Source organism: Leptinotarsa decemlineata, unplaced genomic scaffold, assembly GCF_025532065.1.
Source record: "Leptinotarsa decemlineata unplaced genomic scaffold, Ldec_3_MD MMD2_tig00026282_RagTag_RagTag, whole genome shotgun sequence".
NCBI lineage: Eukaryota > Metazoa > Arthropoda > Insecta > Coleoptera > Chrysomelidae > Leptinotarsa > Leptinotarsa decemlineata.
This window is the reverse complement of record NW_027412668.1, coordinates 18,668,090-18,690,615: the sequence shown is the minus strand read 5'-3', so window position 1 is coordinate 18,690,615 and position 22,526 is coordinate 18,668,090. Positions and strand designations below refer to the sequence as shown.

Below are 22,526 nucleotides of genomic sequence, written 5' to 3'. Positions count from 1 at the left end.
AGCCACCAGCAACGAGACCACCAGCTCCTGTTCCTGTCGAGTAGCCTGTAACTATCTATGCCAGAATATGCAGCTCTGAAATCGTGCCTGGATTGGTTGGTGTTCAAGGTATAACATGTCCACCTCAATGATCGAAAATCCTAATGAAGGTACATTATATTCAGCCATGCTGACAACTTATCATTCCATTTCTGTTAACCGGATCAGGATTTATAGAACTGGGAAGTTCTTGCTTTCGATCGGTTGTTACAGGTAGAACAGTTTGAGTCGTTGATCTGATGCCCACCTCCTCTGTGAACCAGGTTATTTCAGGGTCCATAAGGGTCCCACAAATAACTAGAGCAAGGTTCCATGAGCTCAAAGTCATACAAGTTTTCGGCGCGGATATAAACTCCTTAGGATGGCACTTCAACTTTTACCTCAACCAGTAGGAATATCATAAAGCTCACAGCTGTAATGCACTTTGTTACAAGTATCGAAATCTCAGTTTCACATTGATGAAATATATCAAATAATTGATAAACACTGCTAAAGACACAAACTATGATTCATTTTGTTGTCATTGGCCCACCCTGTATAATGTATAATTATACTTCTCAAACTTATATTACTCCAATGTCTGCTTGGAATAATTCGTTTCTCCGTCTTGTGCGTCAAGTAATTTTTCTTCATGTTTATTTAATTGAAATCGTTCCGCACAAGAACCAGAATTAGTAATACGTGTGAAAATAATTGTGAAATGATAAAGGACACATAATGAAACCTGGAAGTTGATAGCAAATGAAGTTGAAATTATTGATTCAAAGCATAATATCGCTGCGTATAGATATTCGTCTAAAAAAATAATATGAATTTATATATTGCCAGAGCATAAGAGTAATGTAAATAGTTGTTTCACCAATTCACAAATACAGTCAAGCTCCAGTGACAACTGCTACATGTGGCTACTTAACAACTATCTAACCCTTGTTTTGAGGTAGATTGTCAATAATATATTTTTCAATAACTCCTTTCCTGCAATTGATGATCAATTATGGAATACTCGAGTTTACGTGTGGCTCAGTGGTTGAGCGATTTTGCTTTTTATTTTTAATAATGATTGTTTCATCAAATAGAACTTACTTAATCCTTTTGTGATAATTTGATAATGAGTTGAGTTTCAGTTGAGTAGGCCATACACAATGTTACTTTTCATGTTTCTGGTTGTATTTTGTTTTCTGTTTAGAATTATGTTTCAAATGTAATAATCAGACCCTGAATCTACCCTGGTAGATGTCATTTGTCACCAGAATGTTAACTCAAAATGACATTTCCCAACTTTTTCTATTGTATGACACTTGGGAAAAATGTACTCTACGACCAACCTTGGAGTTTACAGTCAACGTAAAAGTGTCGCCTAACGTCAATAGCACTGCTTGCTAGTCTCAACGGTTTTAGATCCTTCTTGCTAATGATAAATTATAATATCTCTTATATTTCAAGAATCTTTTTACATTACCGATCTATCTTATCCGTTTTTCCTCTCGAACAGTTGTATTAAAAAAAATTATTTGCCGTATTTCCATATTTCCAATACGTATATCATAGATATAATTAATGAGTTAACAATCTGCTTTTTCCTGTATTTGAAATTTAACGTTTCTGTTATGAAAATTGCTCATCTGAATCTCAGGTCAATTTTTACAGGTTTTATTGACCTCATTGTACTTATACATGAGAACAAATTTGACATTGTAATGGTCTCTGAAACGTGGCTGACCGATCAGTTTGATTCTAACTTGGTTCAAATTTATGGTTACAAGTTCATACGTGAGGATAGAAAAGGAAGACGTAGGGGTGTCGGAATTTATCTTAGGAATGATTGGAAATACAACAAAATAACTTTTGATTTTGTGGTTGAAGAATCTCTTAAATGTATCTTCATTGAAGTGAAACTTGGATGTAGGAGTCTGGCCTTAGGGGTATTTTATAGGCCTCCAAATACTAATTTTTTGAGCATGATTGGTGACCTTGATAATATTTGATCCGCTGTTTGTCGTGTTTCTGATGATTTGATATGCATGGGAGACTTCAACGTTGACCTTTTCAAACTACCCAATCCACTATTCAACTGATTTGAATGTTACAATTTAGAACAAATTCTTAATGAGCTCACTAGAATCACCAACATTTCTAGCACGCTTATTGACCCAATTTTCTTTAGTAATAATAATCATGTTATAAGATCTGGTACTTTATCATCTCAAGGCATTTCAGATCACAGGCTAGTTTACGTTGAATATTTAACAAAGAAATTCAAAATAGAACCAAAATTTCTAACATACCGCTGTTTCGACAATTTCACTTTGCATACTTTTTCATCAGATTTATACCAATTGCCGTGGTTCGAAATTATAAATGAAAATGATATTGATAATAAATTGTACAATTTCAATTCATTTTTAAACTATACTTTTGACAGATATGTTCCTCTTAAATAAATTAGAATTACCAAATCTTCCGCTTCTTGCCTCACTCAAAATCTCAGACTTCTTATGAAAGAACGTGATAAAGCCTTTCAAAAATGTAAAAAATACAAAATCTGTTAATGATCGTATGAGGTATGAAGAATTAAGAAATTATACCTTGTCAATAGTTAGAACCCAAAAAAGGACATATCCCAAGTCTGTCTGTTCTGAAAAAATACCACGCAAAACCTGGAATGTTCTTTCTAACCTCAATGTTCGTTCAAAAAAACAATATTCATTACCCAATCACCTCTCGAATCCCGATGAAATAAACAATTATTTTGCCCAATTCGTACAAAATGTTTCTAATAATTGTGATGAAAATATTGAATTTCATAGCAATAATTATTTAATCAGGCAAGATAACTTCTCATTTCGATTCGCTACTGAAGAAGCTATTCATGAAATCCTGAATGATATTAAAACTCAAGCTTCAGGGGTTGATAATATTTCAATCAGAATGTTGAAACTTTGTAGCCCGTTTATAGATAAATATATTACACATATCATAAATTGTTGTTTTGAACGTTCATATTTTCCAGACTTGTGGAAAATTGCCGTTGGGAAACCCATTCCCAAGAATAATGATCCAGCTAGTTATTCTGATCTCAAAATTATCAGTATACTCCCAACCATGAGTAAAATTGATGAATATTTCAATACCAATAATCTGTTATTCACCATCGCAATGTGGTTTTAGGCAGGGTTTTAGCACGGCTACAGCTCTTGCTATTGTCACACAAGACATTGTTGAGGGATTTGATAAGGGAATGATTAGCACTCTGGTACTACTAGATTTTTCGAAAGCATTCGATACCATCATTCTTGAGCTGATTTGCATGAAACTCAAATATTATGGTTTTGATAGTGCTGCCTTATTTCTCATCTGGTCTTATTTACTTGGTCGATCTCAAAAAGTTGTTGTTGATGGTCATCACTCCTTACCTCTTGATATTCTATCAGGAATAACACAGGGTTCCATTTTGGCACCTTTATTGTTTATCATTTATGCTACTGACATTATCTCATCCATCAAGAAATGTAAAATACAGGCGTATGCTGATGATGAAGGTAATCAGAGAAGATGAAGTGAGTTTTATTCTGGAGCTGACATCCATTGTTTGAAAAAGTTTGAAAGATTGGATATTTTTTATACTTTATTGATTTATATTCTCTCAATCTTCAACTTTGTTGGCATTTCTATAGGCACTAGAAATACGAATTTTCAACAGTCAACATTGCCATGTACATTCTATAAAGCATTATTCTGATCAGTTGAACCAGCAAATTGTTACTTATGAATTCTTCTATTATAAATTGAAGTTCTTAACGTCAACTAAGAATATTACAGTTCTGTTGTATGAGCCCATCAGTAGTATTGGCTTTCATTCAGTCACCAAACAATATTATTTTGGAGCAGATGATATTGGAATTCAAATCATATTTCAAGTTCAACATTTTTTTTTCTAGAATCATTGAAAGAAGTAGATATCATTCGAAACTTTCCAAAGTATTGACGATCCATTGGTGTATGCAAAGAATGGAATAGATAATGTATAAAATTAAAACTATGCCAGATAATTCTTCCAATGAAGTCGAGAGACATGGTTACATGAATGGACCATTATAACTAAATTCCTCACTACAAGTTGTTGAGTTATTGTGATCCTTGAACGACTTTTTTGGTCGATTTCTTATAGTTTCAAAGTGAGGGTACTAACGTGCAAATACAGAGTGTCAATTTGAAAACTTTCCACCCCTCAAAATCTTTCATTTAGGAAACAATGAATAGTTTGTTTGAATGTTTCATGATGAATTTCATTAGTTCGGACTCGTCTGACATCATATAAAATGATATGAAATCCCTGGAAAAACTAAAAAAAAAGAATTAAAAATAAATACCTGAAAATAATAATTATATTGAGCAAAAAAACCTGAAATGAAATGAAAGTGAAATAAAATACCAGTAAAAATTGAACAATTGAACAAAAATTGAAAATAAAAAGTTAAGAGTTCCAAGCCAAGTTATTTCACGACGTTTCGATTGTTAGTATTGACAATCGTCTTTGAGTGATGACTGGACTGATTCCTCCGAGAAATGACTATTTATGGGTCATTCCAGTACTTTCACTTATCTCCGCTATCTTTTTTTCGCTTCACTGTTTCAGTGGGAGATGACCGTTTGGCGGGAGTTGGCCATTATTTCGCTTGATGATGGGTTTCCATATCTGTTTAAAAAAAAATCTGTTTAAAATCTGTTTTTCCGTTAACCAGCTATCGCACCCCTACGAACGGCAACCCTCAGAAGTCGAAACTTGTGCGAGCTAAGGATTAACGAGGTCTTACCTTTTAACGTGTGATTCCTAACACGGGTTGGACGGTAGCAAGTGAAGATTGATCGTTCAGACCAGGGCTTGAACCACCGACCAACACAGCAGTCAATTCGAGTGAGTAAACAAAGCACACACGCCGAACCGCTTGGCTACCGACCGATATGTTGCGCATCTCTACGCTAGCTTGGCTGAAAACGTTGTTAGACAACATGTATGCGGCTTCTTAGGATTTTTCGCACTCACAGGGTATTCGGTAAATGCAGTTCTTGGAATCACAGTCCGCGTATTTATTTTTAATTCTTCTTTTTCAATTATTTCAGGGATTTCAAATCATTTCATATAATATCAGACAATGGAAGTCTGAACTAATGAAATTCAAGAATGTGAGGTATCTCATAATGTGTACTAGAAGGAAACAACACCCTTCAAAACTCAAATGGAAAGGAGAAATAAATGGCACATTCTCTTTCCACCGATATTCTGATTCATTATTTCCCAAGAAATGGTTTTGGTAGTAGGTAGGTAGGTGTAAAGTGAGTGGGTCTATTCGACCCTCCACCGCAACCCATAAAGGTTTATTGTGGCTCACACCTATTCACACTCGGCCAAATAAACTCAGCTTTTTAACGAAGCCGATTAGTTTGTATGGTGAGTGGTTTTTCAGGTCAGATGGTGAGACTACGGATCTGCCGAACTCAAAGAACTTGATTCGGTCCCCAGCGAGGCAGGCACAAAGTATATGCTCTGCAGTTTCATCATTTTCCAGACAGAGGCGACACACACTGTCTTCCGACAGTCCAAGTCTCTGCATGTAATGATTCAAATGACAGTGACTTGTGAGAAGGCCTGTTAGACATAGTAGTTCATCCCTACTGTAGTTCAACAACTGTTTAGAATCAAGCTTCGAAGGGTGAATAAACACCTTGGAGTGAGCCAATCCTAGAAGATTCTGCCAGAAGTCCATAACTAATCCAGACCAGAGACAATCTGTTTAGTCTTCCTATCGAGAAGAGCCTTTTTTTGGCAGTTTGCTACCAATTTAGACGTTGTTCGGTAGAAGCTAAGAGCTTTCAACGCCGCTTGACTGTGCGAGAATATTTTTATTGACTTGTGAGTGAGGTTCGATTTATCCAATCTCTTCGCACACAATTCAATAGCGTAAATTTCTGCTTGAAATACGGTCGCATAAGTTCCTAGGCAGGTAGATAACTCTGTCCTGGGTCTGCGACTGAAAACACCTTTACCAAAACCGGAAGGTGTTTTTGATCCATCTGTGAACCAAGGTTTTGGTAGTGCTAAGTACTTAGACCTTGCCTGCACCGATAGTAATGGTTTCTATAAAAATAAATCTCAATTTGTGGGTATAAATTTCAAAAATAAAACTTATAAACTAGTCAAATATTGCTGATTTTACCCTAAATAACAATAGCATCTATTTTCGTCCTAGCATCTCTGAAAATTTCACTGGACACTCTCCGGCAAACTGTTATTCACAATAAAAGGTAAAATAGGAACCTCTGGAGTTCGGTATTGTTCGCCTTTTATTATCATCAATATCAACAACTTGTGTTTTATGAACAACGGATTCAAAGTATTCCCAAACAAATAAGTCTAAAAGAGTTGAATCTGGCAATCTTTGAGGCCAAGTCAACTTTTCGTTTAATCATCAGTCAGGAAAAAAATAATGAGGTGGAGCAGCGTCCTGGTAAAGGATATCTGTCAGTAGGGGTTTCCTAGAATGCTAGCTTTACCAACTTCATTGAATGTCGTGTTCTTAAAAAATATGTTGATTTTCATCACTTCAATAGAAACAATTATGTTTTCACACATTTTCACATACTTCTGTTCTCTTACTATTCTCTTACGAATGTTCATGAAACTTGAATTTGAAACGAACCAGTTTCGGAAAACTTTCCTATCAAATCAAAAACATATTTTTATGATTTATTTATTTCATTGAAAATAAAACACCACCTTTCGTGTACAATTGGCAACCTTTTCATAAATCAATATGTCCATTTCTTCTAGAATGAATCAATGATTTTTTCAGTGTATTAAAGTTTCCACTCCACAGCAAAAAAGTAGAATTGAGTTATTGATTCGGTATTAATCGTTGAAATTGAATGAATACTTTAAGACTTTTTGAAAACAGGAAGCAGAAATGAAAGCTTTCTGTGCAAATTCAGCTAAGATAAATTGACGTACTCGTGATTTTGTCTTTTTACTCACTCTTTTACAATCCTACTGGAAGAATATTCAGGACAATGACGTTCATTTAAATGATAATATGAAAACCATTACGTTCGAAGTACATGAAACTTCTTATTACTTCTGTAAGGTTCCAAACTGATTTTCAAAAACTTCTGGTTGAAAAAAACAAATTAGTTCAGTTGTCATTGAAATTAGAAGGAAATGCTATTTCGCTACTTAACCTCCTGCCATTCAAGATTTCAAGTATAACACCTACCCTTTCCTAAGGGGTTGATTCGCGAAGGAATAAAATTGTAGGCAGTTTATTTTACTGAGATTTTTCATTGTGGCATGTTTGATCATGATTCATTTTCTATTTTATTTGAATTGACGCAATCAATGTTTCAGAAAAATCATATTTTTTTTTATTTCAACTAGATAAGAACCTGAAATTATTCGACAAAATCAGTTCATAAATGAACGTCATCGTTTTCGTTTGAAGTAATAATTTTTATGTTTATTGATCATTGCACCCATATCTCGAACTCAATTTTGCTGAATATCCCGTATATCGATAGTATAATCCAATCATGAAGTTCGATCGATCTAGACTATCTAGCTAGAGACTGGTATTTCCAAGAAATGTAATAAAAACTATTTCGGGACAAAAACGGTAAAGTTATATAGTATTTTCTATACTTCCAAAACTCAATAAATAAACTGAACTTTGAGTGGCTTAATATATCAATATATATTCAAAATATTTCCAATAAGTGTTTTTTAGCATCTCATTACATCTCCTAAATTGGGACTGGTAGAAATATTTCAGTATATTTATAACCAAATGACCCAATATTCATAATGAGCTCTTTTGAGAAAAAAAACCCTAGAAACAACTACTACACAAAATTATATATGGAAGAATTTGATATGAAATTTTACTTACATCAACGGTCCTCCACAGCGAACGAGGTAAGACACTTGTCTTATGCCCTCATCAGCATGTTAAGTCTACCCATCGTGATAAGAGAAGATAGAACTACAGCTTATCAAATCTAGGAAGAGACTTGAGAACGCACATCTAGTGGCGGAACCACAACGGAATTCAGAAATCTCCTCCTACATTTTTCAAGCTGTATATTCTTTCACTTTTCGTATTTCCGAAAACTACAGGATTCACGTAAATCCTGCTTGTACATTTCAACTAGTGTTGGGCAGTCCAAAGGGCAGAATTATGGAAAATGAAAAGTCTTGGATTGATGACATGAGCTGTGATGATTTCGACTGAAGATATGTTGGTATAACTCAGCGAACTGTAATAACTCGATTCAAAGAACATGTACCACATCTTCGGCCAAAATTTCTATTTGAAACAGTGCTATTTCGCAATTATCACAACTAGGAACCTAACAGTAAGATGTATAAGTGGTAAATAATATATTTATAAGACAATAAGTAAGTTAGTGCCAAACCAACACAATATCTCATATTAGGATATCATTCAATAATATATATTCAATGACCCTCATTACAGAAAGCAGTGGTTCATTTAGATCCATACATTAGGCTCGCACTTAGATGAAAAATTTAGTTCTCAGTTATCTCCTGATGAAGCTAACTTTCTTATCGTAGCATGTTTTCAGAAAAGTATTTCATTCCGGCAAAATAGTGGTGCAAATTCTGGCTTACAACTAATCTTATTAGAAATAATTTGTTAGCCAGAACTTATCAAGTTCTAACTACTTCTATCTGGTTTTTAAAAACTGGTGTTCAAAATATAATGAATTAGGATACTAGTGAAAAGATAATTGGCTGCTTGAAACGGTGTGTCTGTTAGCCTTCTTATTTGTGATTCTAATGTTAAATCTACCTCTGGTAGGGGGTTGAATCACAAAGGCTAAAAATATTACTGAAAGCTAGCCACCTCGAATGTGAACTTGAGGCGTTTTTGAAAGTTTTATATTGTCATTGGAAATTGGAATTTTATGTAATTTAACTAATAATCATCAGTTTTGTTCAACTGAGTACTCGATAAATCTAAGAGATCATAAATATGAAATTTATTCGTTAAAAATTAGGAACTTCAAAGTTGAATTGAAAAACCATTCCAGACTGCCAGGATTTGTCATTACAATCTTCAACAGATGGTTTATCAATTATCATCTTCTACAAAAATTCTGCTGAGAATTCTAGATGAAGAAGAGTGTTTTTTATAAAGATGTATATTCTATTACTTATCCGTAAACTTATTATATAGTACATATTCAGACGACCGATTTTGGAAATCATAATCAGAACTGAAGAAATCAATCAGCACATATTTTATCCAAAACTTTCCTGATCATAAAATTTTTCCTGTTTATGAAATCATATCAGTTTCATTAGGTCATTGGAGTGTTCGAGAAAGACTAGTTCAAAAACCATCATCAGCTTTTCAGGTCTGACTGAACTGAAATATTATTGTGGAAACAAGGTATTTTGTGGGGCACTTCAGTAATATATTCATAAATGAATTGATGATTTATGTCGTGCCGAATTTCATTTATTCTTTCTGTGCATTAGTGAAGGGAAAAGATATTTCATCAAAAAGTGTTATTATTTCAATAAATTGATTCATATAGCCGTTACCACATAATAGGAGATCATAATGAAAAATGAGAAATTGAACTTTCTATGTTTTTATACCACTTGTATTTGTAACTATATTTACTGCAGTTTCGTCCTATGAGGACTTTGTATTCGTTTAAAAATGTCCTGATAGGATGAAACTGCAGTAACGATCGTTAAAAATACAAGTGGTATAAAAACATTTTTCATCTCATTATTTATAATTTCTTCCGAATTCATTTGCCTATTATATCTATAGCAGGTTATAATATGAAACAAATTCGAGAATATATCTGTATACTTCCTTTATCTTCAATCCGCCGACAAATTATTTGAGTCACTCTTGAACCGACTATAAAAGTGTATGTTATACTGATTTTCCATCCATATTTCTACAAAAAAATAACAAATCCACTGGACAAAAATCTACAGATTCACTAGAATAAATTACAATAATTTTGAAATAACTACATAATAGAAATAATAGGTTTTGGCTCTTCACTCCTCAATCTTCATACGAATAAATGTTGAAATCTCAAAACTCAAAAAAGGAAGAAGGCAATTGAAGCAATCATTTTCAAAACAAATTATTCACAACGATGTATACCTAGATCATGCAAAGATTTACTTTCAGTCACAAATTGGAAAAAAAAAGAGCACGCCCCAAATAACTTCTACCTGGATAACATTACAATTTATTCAAAAAATTACGACATTATGTTACAAATGAGTTGAATCTATTCATGTCATCGATGACATAGAATTGAAAGGGATATATTTTCAGGAGAGATCAATTTTTGGAAAAGAAAGGTTTTGGTATGAGTTCCTAATTTCATGAATTAGTGCTGTCTTGTAATGTTATCCAGATTGGTGCTAAAGAGGCAATAAGGCAAGTGTTTTATTCCGAAACATCGAATGTCCGCCATTGAGGATGACAGCGTTCAATGTAAGTGAAATTTTTTCCCTTTCTTCACTATATTTGTGGATATAAATTTCAAAAATAATAGTCATGAGATATACCCACTAACCATCTTATAAACTTCTCAAATATTGCTGATTCTACTCTAAAAATTTTATTCGCAACTGTCATTCACAATACAAGGTAAAATCGGAACCTCTGTAGTATGGTGTTATTCGCCTTTTACAATCATTAATATCAGCAACTTCTGTTTTATTAACAATGGTTTCAAAAGTATTCTCAAACAAATAAGTCTAAAAGAGTTGTATTTGTCAACCTTTGAGACCAAGTTATCTTTGTCGAGGAAAAAATAATGAGGTGTAGCACCGTCCTGGTGCTATCTGTAGGAGTTTCCTAGAATACTAGCTTTACCAACTTCATTGAAAGTTGCGAAAAACTTTTTTTTCCAATCAAAAACAGACCTTTTTGATTTAAATGTATTTCATTGGAAATAAAAAACCACCTTTCGTGTGCAATTTGCAACCTTTTCATAAATGAATATGCCAAGTTTTCCTAGAAGAAATCAATGATTTTTTCAGTTCATTAAAGTTTCCACTTCACAGCAAAAAATAGAATTGAGTTAGTGACTCAGTATTTATCATTGAAATCGGACGAATATTTTAAGACTTTTTGAAAACAAGAAGCAGAAATGAAAGCTTTCAATGCAAATTCAAATTTTATATTTTATAGCAATCCGATGAATGATATCTGATTCAATTCTATATAGAATGTTTGTGTTACAAACTGAATTGGAAAAAGTGTTTCTAGTATAATTCAATATTCACATGAAAATAGTTGTTTCTAAAGTATTTCTTCTTCCAAATAATTCAATTTGAAAGTAGTTTGTTTGAAGGTGATTGACAATGTTTCATGATGAATTTCACTAGTTCGGACTTCCATTGTCTACTATATAAAATGATTTGAAATCCCTGAAACAACTAAAAAAGAAGAATTGAAAAAGAATGGCTGAAAATAACAATTATATTAACAAAAATAAACCTGAAATGAAATAATAGTGAAATAAAATACAAGTAAAAATAGAACAATGGAATAAATAAAAATAAAGAAATGAAAAAAAAATAAAAATAAAAAGTGGAGAGATTCCAAGTCACGTTAGTTCACGACGTTTCGATTGTTAGTATCTACAATCGTCTTCGGGTGATGACTGTTTGAAGGTGATTGACAATGTTTCATGATGAATTTCACTAGTTCGGACTTCCATTGTTTACTATATAAAATGATTAGAAATCCCTGAAACAACTAAAAAAGAAGAATTGAAAATGAATAGCTAAAAATAACAATTATATTAACCAAAATAAACCTGAAATGAAATAATAGTGAAATAAAATACAAGTAAAAATAGAACAATTGAATAAATAAGAATAAAGGAATGAAAAAAGAAAATAAAAATAAAAAGTGGAGAGATTCCAAGTCACGTTAGTTCACGACGTTTCGATTGTTAGTATCTACAATCGTCTTCGGGTGATGACTGTTTGAAGATGATTGACAATGTTTCATGATGAATTTCACTAGTTCGGACTTCCATTGTCTACTATATAAAATGATTAGAAATCCCTGAAACAACTAAAAAAGAAGAATTGAAAATGAATAGCTGAAAATAACAAACAATTATATTAACCAAAATAAACCTGAAATGAAATAATAGTGAAATAAAATACACTCCACTTTTCATTTTTATTTTCTTTTTTCATTTCTTTATTTTTATTTATTCAATTGTTCTATTTTTACTTGTATTTTATTTCACTATAATTTCATTTCAGGTTTATTTTGGTTGATATAATTGTTATTTTCAGCTATTAATTTTCAATTCTTCTTTTTTTAGTTGTTTCAGGGGTTTCAAATCATTTTATATAGTAGACAATGGAAGTCCGAACTAGTGAAATTGAAAGTAGTTGTTTCGAAAATGCTTTTTTCTCCAGTTTGTTTACCGATGTGATTTATATGCATCATATATAACACATTTTTGTTAAGAATTCATTTTGAAAATAATTGCTCTCTTCCTTTTTCCAATGGATTTCCACATATTTCCATATAAAGATGGAGAAATTGATAGCCAACACCTTTCTTTTCCAAAAATTGATTTCTCTAAAAAATATATCCCTTCCAATTCATTATAATAGAAATCCCCACTATAATTTTGAGATTTCATCGAAAGCATTCCCTAATTGTTAGACATGGTACATCCAGTAAATACAAGAATGAATGGAAATGATTGATCGAACAAGACTTTGTGATTCCAGTGTTTTGACGATGTATCCAGCGGAAAACTATACTATCGACTTCCCCCGGTATAGATATGTTAACAAAAATTGAATTCAATTACAGTCTCAATAAAACAAAACTCGTGATTTCGCTAAAAACTTCAGAAAAAAGCATCAAAATTTGGTAAATTTAGAATCGATCGGTTTTACAGAAGAGCGTCACTAACTGACTTCACGATTTTATCACACGCAAATTCGAATTCTTCGGCAATACCTGACACACGTAAGTATATAGCTCATGATGATCGCATCTTCTTCGCGAATACCAGCGTGCAAAAGAGTAGGGAGGGGGATACTATAAGTATAACGACTACCTTATGGCAAACACCAAGTATTGCATGTACTGTGACATCTCCAAAACTTTGCAAAATTGGAGCAAAAGATTCAGTACACAGAAACGAGTCATCTTATAATATTTCCAAGAATATTATTTAGAGATAAATTTTCGGTTAAATAAATTCAATCGAAAAAAGTTCTGTTTTTCGAATCAGTGTTTCAACCTCTGAAATTTCAAGTTAGCTCCAGAGATTTCAACGAGTGGCTAGAACAGTAGTGCTGATTGTCCCACAATTTTGGCGGCAACGGGCATTTTCCGCCCTGTTTCAACTCAGAGTTTGGTAAGTGTCCCCAATACATTTTCATACGATTTATTTCAATTTGCAGTTGTTTTGATAGTTTCATTGTCGAAAAAGTTGATTTTGCAATTTTAATTATAAATTAGATTTTCTCAACCTAAAATTATACTGAAAAACTTTGCAGCGTTAAAATCTGAACTGTTTTTCTATACATAGATACATAAAATCATATGGAATTATATCAAAGTAAATTATATTATCGCATATAACCAATACACTGTTACAATTACATGAAATGATTGGTAAAACGACGGTAAAAGCAAAAATTTCATCTGAAATCAACTAGCGTTGTATACTGTATTAATATCATTTCTAATATAGCACATTTCGTTACGCTACAACACAAATTTTCATGTATGATTCATTTAATCACAAATAATTTCAGGAATATTCAAAATTCATTCAAAATCAATTATCTTTTTACAAATTTGATTTGTTGAGCAGAAATATTATATGTAAAGATATATCAAGTGTAATTAAAGATATCAGATTCAATATCAATTATATTTCAGGCCCACCATTACTCTTTTAAACCTTTCAGTAGCAAATATCTATTATTTGAACAGAAAATATAGGAAATTTCAGAAGAAAGGAGAAAATAAATGAACTTTCATTTGTTGTGTAGATTAAGAATTAGGTACACGAAAGAACAAGTTTTTTCTAAATAACTACCTTCATATACACATTCAATTATACGAATTCTTGATTCATTTCAAAACAACTACTTTTTCCTATTCAATTTATAATTCAAACATTCATCATGGATCCATAATAGATATCACAACGTAATATATGACATAAAATTACAATCACATGAAATATTATTATCCCTAATGATGAACTATTCAAAGTTTTAATACTTGTCTTCAACTCCTCATCAGAACAATAGTTCTTGAATAAGATTACGACGTTATTTTGAAGAAACTTCTGTACACGATTTGTGAATTCTTGGTCAATTTCTTCATCCTTTTTTTAATTCATCACATTTTTGTTTGAAGATGAGAAACTAGGAAGCCGAAAATGTTACCCAAAAACCCCTTCTCCCATGAAATATTTCCATTTCAATCTAGAATTTGAATTTCACAGTGAGTTTGGTGACTCAAAGTATCTGAAGTAACAAATTTTACAAAAATGAGAATACTCACAATATCAATTTTCTTAACCCGTATAGGTTCAGTATTTTCATATTCATATCTAGGTTTTTAATATCATGGAGATGCAAAAATAGGCTTCATGATGGCAAAATTGATGGAAGACACCATTCCAATAGCTTCCAAAGATTCGTTGTGATATGAGAATAATACTTTTCCAAATGCAATTTCTATTTGTTCGTCCGAAGGTACGATTTTGTTAAATCTTATCTTGGACAAATTTTATTTTCGCAAACTTAAAAAAATGAAATATTTTGATATAATCTAACGAAGTCCAATATTCAAACTCCTTCAAATCTATTTTTCGCCAATAATATCTCCAAAGTTTATTCATATTGCTGTATCATCTCCAGAGATTTCGTTATTATCAATCAGCAAACCAAAATTCAACTTATTAAATATTTCAATACTCAACAAAAGTAATTTTTCTTGAATGGTAAGAAACCCAAGAAAGATCTATAGAAAATATTCTGCTATACTAATATGAATGACATGACCCGATTTCGCTACAATTATCAAATCAGTCAGGACAACAGTTTTAATTTTGCTGAACATATCGACACTTACAAATGCAAATTTTCCAAAAATGATAGATGTGATTTGAAAACAATCAGCGACTAGTGGAATACTAGTAAATATAACAGATCGTATCAAGCCGCGTAATAAAAGTCGCCATTCTTTAAAATTAATACATATATATGTAGGCCTCCAATGTTTGGCAGTACCTTTTAACGGAACATACATTTTTGCGGAACGATCTGAAACCGTTATAGTTGTTTTTATATCTCGAGATTTGACTAAATCGACCATTAATGATAAAATTTCTGCAAGGATGACAACTTGAGATTTGGCTTCGAATTGTTTATATGTATTTTAAGAAGTAGGTTAATGAGAGTTTTTTTTTATCACTCTGATAGGAAGTATCTGGAGATGTCGTAGAGACATTAGTTATAATCACCCTGAACTGTACAACTGGTAGTTTCTATCTTGACAATTGCATTAATGGATACACCCTCAAAAATCTTGTTGCGACAGTTTTCGTGAAGAGTTGTAGATTACTATATACAGGGTGTTTATTAAACATGCGTCAAACATTCAAGGGACTATTCCTTGGACTATTGGACTATTCTAAGGAAATTTTGTGATTTTTTAATAGAGCGCTTTGTTCCGAAGATACGAAGCGAAAAAGAATTTCAACAATAATAAATTATTACCAGAAATTACATGCAATGTTTCATAATCTCCAAACACTGTTGAAAATGAATACCCCGCTTGGATGCAAGAATCCAATTTTCACCTCATCGACTTCCGAACTCTTTCAAAAACACCAGAATCGTTTCTGATTGCGTTACACCCAGCAATTATCCGATTCGTCAAATCGTCCACATCTTCCACTGGAGTAGTATAAACTAATGACTTTAGATTTTTTATTACTTGGTAGGCCCAGTGTAGTACGCTATACTTTTATTTCGGCTACGTTGATAATTTTAAAATTGCCAAAATTGTAATCGTAATTCTTTTTCGCCCCGTATCTTTGGAATAAAGCGCCCTATCAAAAATCATCACAGGACAAAATATCCTTAGAATAGTCCCTCAAATTTTTACTGCATGTTTAATAAATACCCTGGTATTTGTGTACCAACCAAATGATTGAGGTAGGATTAGTTTTGGTTAGGTTGAAATTATTCATTGAACTTTTTAATGCAATTTAATATTTTCATTAACCTTTCCAGAATATGAAAAATGGAAATTATAATGAATAACTTCATAGAGTTGAACTAGAAGTTTGTCCTCATTACATTTTTTTTATTTTTCCAGACTGTGAAAGATTGAAAGTCAAAAACTCGAATTCCTTTACAAAAAAGACAATTGTTCGAAATTTTATATAACAGAACAACGGCCCATAAATTACAATTACACTAATTACTTTGAGAATCATAGCGATTTCAGAATAGCAACGACTATACACATTTAGATATTGACACTCAAACAAAGTAGACGAAAACAGTGTTTTTGATATTGATTTAGTGAGAAAGTTACGAATTATAAACAATAAGAGAATTTAAAAGATGTTTAGGAAAAATAAAGATGGCGAGAAATGGAGATGAACAATTTCCTCTATGATACTAAAGCTGCATCTTCATTTTTTTTCAAGCTTTCCACCTTTTCAGAATATGAGAAATGAAAATTATGATGCATAACTTTATACATATAAATTACCTAGAAGTTTGTCCTCATTACAATTTTTTTTCCAGATTGTGAAAGATTAAAAGTCAAAAACTCGGATTCCCTTACAAAAAGGACAATTGTTCCAAATTTTATATAACATAATAAGAGCCCATAAAATCACACTAATTACTTTGAGACTCATAGCGATTTAAGAAGAGCAAAGTATATACATATTCAGTTATTGGCACTTGAGCAGAGTACAGAAAAAAAGTGTTTTTTGGAATTAATTCAGAGATAAATCTCCGGAATATAAAAGATAAGAGTAATTGAAAGATATTTAGGAAAAAAACAAAGATTTCGGAATTTAAAACATAGAGATGAATTTTCTTTATGTTAATAGAGCTGCATCGAAAATATATATTTTCAATCTCAGGACATGTATATATTTCTCATTCTTTCATCGTCAAATTCTTAGTAAACATCGTTAGCACGTGTAATCTCGCTAACGCATTCTTGAGTACATATGTGTCTATTTATTTTAAAAAATCAGGTTTACCATAATCATGTTTGGCCTTGAAAAGTCTAGGATTTTGATCTATATTTTTCTAGGGTTTCATGAATTGCTTGAGTCCTGTAATTCAATTCCTCAAATCTGCATAAGATGTCTCTGGTCTTTTGTTGCTTTATTTATCCTGGAAGATGTATATATACTGCACGAGTGTGAAGTTGTAGCATTTCTTCCATGCTTGGTAAAAATGGTCTCAGAGAACCAAAATATTTATATATAGAAGAGAAATTAACAAAGGTACGATATCTGAGAAGCAGTTTTTGTTTAAAAGTAGCAATATAAAATTATCATGAAACATAGGAATTGAAACTTTTCATGTTTTTTTACCACATTCACCACTTTTGAATGTAAATGTATGTTTGGAAAATGTCCTCATAGGATGAAACTGCAATAACGTTAGTTACAAATAAAAATGTTGAAAAACATAAAAAGTTTCAATTCTCATTTTGCACATTATTGGAGTAATTAACATTCTAACTAAGAAACAAGCTAATATTTCATAGAAATACAATGAGCAATGTTCAAGAAAATTTTTTTATATATAAAAACGAAGATCGACAAATTGAATCTTGTGCAACCACCAAAATGCTAGGTCTAACTCTTGATTATAAACTTACTTCGACTCCTCACATAGATACTCTTTATAATAAACTAATAAAAAACTGTTATGCTCTCAGGTTTATGGCTAATTTCTGTAGTGAAAAAGTCTTATTAAGTTTGTACTATGCGACTATAAACTGCCATTTAAGATACGGAATCTTGAATTGGGGTACAAGCTCTTCTGCTGAAAGAGTGTTTATTCTCCAAAAAAAGAGCCGTCAGAATTTTAGCTGGAATAGAGTGGTCAGACTCATGTAGAAACGTTTTCAAAAACCATTGAATACTTGCAGTTGCCGGTTTGTATATCTCACTCACCTACGTTGAAAAGCTTCAAGTATAGACTGAAAAAAATTTTACTCGAAAAAAATTGCTACTCACTTGATGACTTCTAAGCATTTTCCCACGAATGTAAGTGTAATAGCCTAAAGTGAAAACATTCTCTTTATTTACGAGGAACTGATGTGTATTGTTCAACTTTTTATATATTTATTACGTACTAGAAGGAAGTCTGCCTTTTTTTAATGCGTTTTTTTTGACGTTTTTTCTTGTTTTTTATAAAATGATGTAAAAAATAATGTTATACTTCCAAACATATATAGTGAAATAGTTTAGTGTGAAAACGCTCTCTTTATTTACGACGTATTTCTTGTTATTGTATGAGGATATTGTGAAAAATAATTTTATACTTTTAAACAAGAAAAATAAATACTACTACTACTACTACACATCCAAAAATAATAAAGAAATGAAGAAATTTCAGACAAATAAGGATTGATAACTGCGCAAGTGAAATAAGAACTAGAAATACTCATAAAACTATTCTAGAATTTATAGAAAGATAATAGAGTAGGTGTCAGTACCTTCAACAAAACGAGAGACCAGTTGAATATATTTGTGGTGGAAGTCCAGAGATAAACGAAAATGATTTTGAAATTGATTGCACAAAGTATCATGAAAAAGTACAGAGACAGAGGAAAATGAAAATAAATTTTCATATTTTTCACGTAGATGATTGAATAAACTGAAGCTGAATGTATTGAAAGCAAAAACGATGATAATCACCACTTTTCCGGGCTTTTCTGCAGCTGAAAAGCAAATGCGCCACTGGAATCAATGAAGTCGCCCCGCAGCGTCAATTGATTTTTATTGTTGTTTTTATTTTTATCGTTGTTTTAATAAAATTTTCAAATCACCACTAAATTTAAATACAAGCAAATAGACTCAAAAATTATTAACCTCAGCATTGATGATGAAATAATTGAAGTAATGAATTCAACTAAATATCTGGGATTCCAGATGGATAACACTCTATCATTCGATGAACATTTTGAGTATATTCATAAAAAAATTTCAAAAAAGTTTTTTTTTTCTATAATTGCCTATAATTTTTCAACCGAGCCAAGTATCATAGTTTACAAGTCAATTGTTCAGCCACACTTTGACGACTGTTCCTCTGTTCTATATCTATTCAATCAGAATAAATTGGCTCATCTCCAAAAACTTCAGAACCGTGGTATGAGGATCATTTTGAAGTGCCGTAGAGATACCCCTATTACTATTATGCTTAATGTTTTAAATTGGCAATCCATTTCCAAAGGAATCTTATATTTCACTATGATTTTCGTATACAAAATATTGAACAACTTAGGACCATCTTATTTCGAACAGTACATTGTCTTTCATCATGATATTCACCACCACTTCACTCAAAATAATAATAGTGTATATATAAACAGAACAAAAAATAAAAACACAATTAATTATTTATTTTTCAAGGGTTTTGATCGGTCCAAAAAATTACCAAATGTAATTAAAATTAGCCCATCTCTGATCATGTTCAAAAACGAACTAGAGAAATTCGTTTTCAAATTTTCTGTCTCGAGATATTATCATGCCTATCTTATTGATCAACTTCAGAATAAATTCATCTAATGTTTGTTATCTCGCTTAAATCATTCCATTTTCAATGATTTATTATTTTCAATCATACGATTCCACTATTTCATCGTTAGATATACCAAAACGAATATTTGTATAATAATTATTATATAATGTATCTATCTATATGTTATTTTGAAATGTTTGAATGTATAATGTTGGTGGTATTTTCGTAAAAATGTTTTTAGAAATATTTCATTGAACTTGTGTTTGTCATATATTTTAAGTCATATCTATATGTATCACATACCTTTTTTACTTCATACATTGTAGCTTATTTGTATATTAAGATATCCTATTTCAATAATAAAGATCTATCTATCTATTTATAGCTAATAATATCGATTCAGATGGCAATATCACAGTATTCTGAAGCAATATATAGGCTATTTTTACTGAAAATGGAATATGTTTGCTATATATTCCTCATTTCAATCAGTTTAAGTTTCAATTATTGTCAAACTAACATTCTAATTGAAATTATTAAGTATATAGCTGACCACATGACTATGAAGCGGTCTTGAAAATTCCGCCATTCATCCATTTTTGAACATTTTCACGTGAATAAAAATGTAATCACAAAACTACCAACCTTGCAATGCAAGTTATTATGTTAATTTCAAGTTTGACGAACATTCGATTTCACAATAGGTAATCAGTATCATTAGATCGATATTTATCGTAATTTGTTTTTTTTTCAATATCAGGAATACCGTAGGAATGGATTCACCAAATTACTTCAAAGACGTTGACACTGGAAATAAGTATTTGAATTATCGATGACAAATTATCGTCAATAATTTTAAATGTTTTATTGGCGTGAATGTTCAATTTCGAAACAAATAATGTACTGAGAATTCAAAATTTTTAGTCGTTATATTGAAAGAGTGTAAGGTCGCAGTTCTGGGTTGTAAGATAATTAACTACCCAACAACAGGAAAGAATTATTTCACAGGCTTAATCTTCGACGGTCAGTGAATGGCCTTAAAGTAAGTAATTAGAAGCAGGGATGTTATCTACACTTCTTATTTTCATGAACACATTACACAAAATTTCATGAATAACATCTCAATATTCGATAAAGCAGAAATGTTTAAAAAAATTCGACATATTATCGTCACAATTTCCACTATTCGAAACTATATCATTTATATCTATTTCAAAATGCTGTGAATAAGAATCTTCACTGAATTCATTATATTCGATGAATGCCTTTGAAGTGATGATTCACGCCGCCTCGTTTGAAGTTTACGAAAACAAAAAAGTTCTGGTAAGTGGCGGAAATACGGTTAAAATAGTGTAAAATAACATATTTCGAGGTCGTATGTTATTGTCCAGATTGAAGGTTCCTTATTTCAAAAAATATTTCAAGATAATGAGCATCACACGGTCTTTTCCTTCCATTCAAACGATTTGAATCAATATTGTTTTGAAGCAAAGGGTGACTATCAACGTGATGATACTCATTGATTAATATTATTACTTCTTTGCTGAAAGTTGTAGCTTCCAATGTCTGAAAATATTCAATTAACATTGAATAAAATTGAATCCTACAAGTAAAGACGAAACATTAGGATGAGTTGGGAAAAAGTGATGTGAAAACTTTATCAATGAAATAGCAGAAATTGAAAAACCAATATGAGAAGATGAGAAAATTGTGACAAGATTGAGCACTGATTATGCGGAGGTGATCGTGAATACTTAAAATCAAAACGTCGTGAGCAACTGAGTTTTTAAATTTTTTTCTTATTCTACTAACTGTACAATAAGTTTTTTCACAAATTAGCTTCCGTTTTACATGCTTTATATTAGCTTCACCTGTATGCATGTATGTTTGTTTGTTTGTAACTCTCCTTTTCATTTCATATCGGGATCTGTATTTAACAGAATTATCGACATTATTGCTTGATCTATTCGAAGGCAGATGGCGCTGTACATAACCTCCTCGATATATTGACATTATTGCTTGATCTCTTCGCGGGCAGATGGCGCTGTACATAACCTCCTTGATATATCGCGCCTTGGGCTTAGTACCTGGTTTTCAGGCTCCCTCTCCGGAATCAGAAAATATCAATGGTCATTTTTCTAAGCAATATATGGCTGATTGATATCAAAGTTCAGATAAAATAAATATAGTTTAAAGAAACTGATCAACACGCTTTTTTAGCATACGAAACTGAAAAATGAAAAATAAATATAGTTTAAAAACACGCTTTTAAAGAACATCAAACCAAAAAGTTAAAGAAAATATTTTTAAATAAGCTTAAAATAATAACGAACGAAAAATACTAGTATTATTGTGAAAAAAGCGAGGGCGCTTTGTGCCATATTTTTTGTATATCAAGCGGCCATCGGTTTTTTCACAAAAATACTAGTATTTTTCATTCGTTATTGTTTTTGATATCTATTCAGAATACAATTTGTTCAACTATCAAATAACAAAATCATTCAAAAAACATCTCCTATCGACTAAAATGAATAAAGCAACAAGAATAACATTTAAAAAGTGGTGAATTTTTAAATGAGCTTGTCAAATCTAGGATAATATTTGAGAATTCTTACAAACAGTAGTACATTTGGTATTGTCT

At 31.6% G+C, this 22,526-nt stretch overlaps 2 protein-coding genes across 5 annotated transcripts in view; both read left to right on the top strand.

Annotated features, from left to right (window-relative positions):
• Window positions 1-13,220: 13,220 nt before the first annotated feature.
• Window positions 13,221-22,526, top strand: part of LOC111515014 (uncharacterized) — a 78,788-nt gene continuing 69,482 nt past the window's right edge. For all 4 annotated transcript variants that reach the window (XM_074179950.1, XM_074179949.1, XM_074179951.1 and 1 more), the window contains exon 1: window positions 13,221-13,494. The gene's annotated coding sequence lies outside the window, so the exon portion shown is untranslated. The remainder of the gene's footprint in view (window positions 13,495-22,526) is intronic.
• The window catches only part of LOC111505089 (uncharacterized), a 312,186-nt gene continuing 306,802 nt past the window's right edge, over window positions 17,143-22,526 (top strand). The window contains exon 1 of the mRNA XM_074179953.1: window positions 17,143-17,154. The gene's annotated coding sequence lies outside the window, so the exon portion shown is untranslated. The remainder of the gene's footprint in view (window positions 17,155-22,526) is intronic.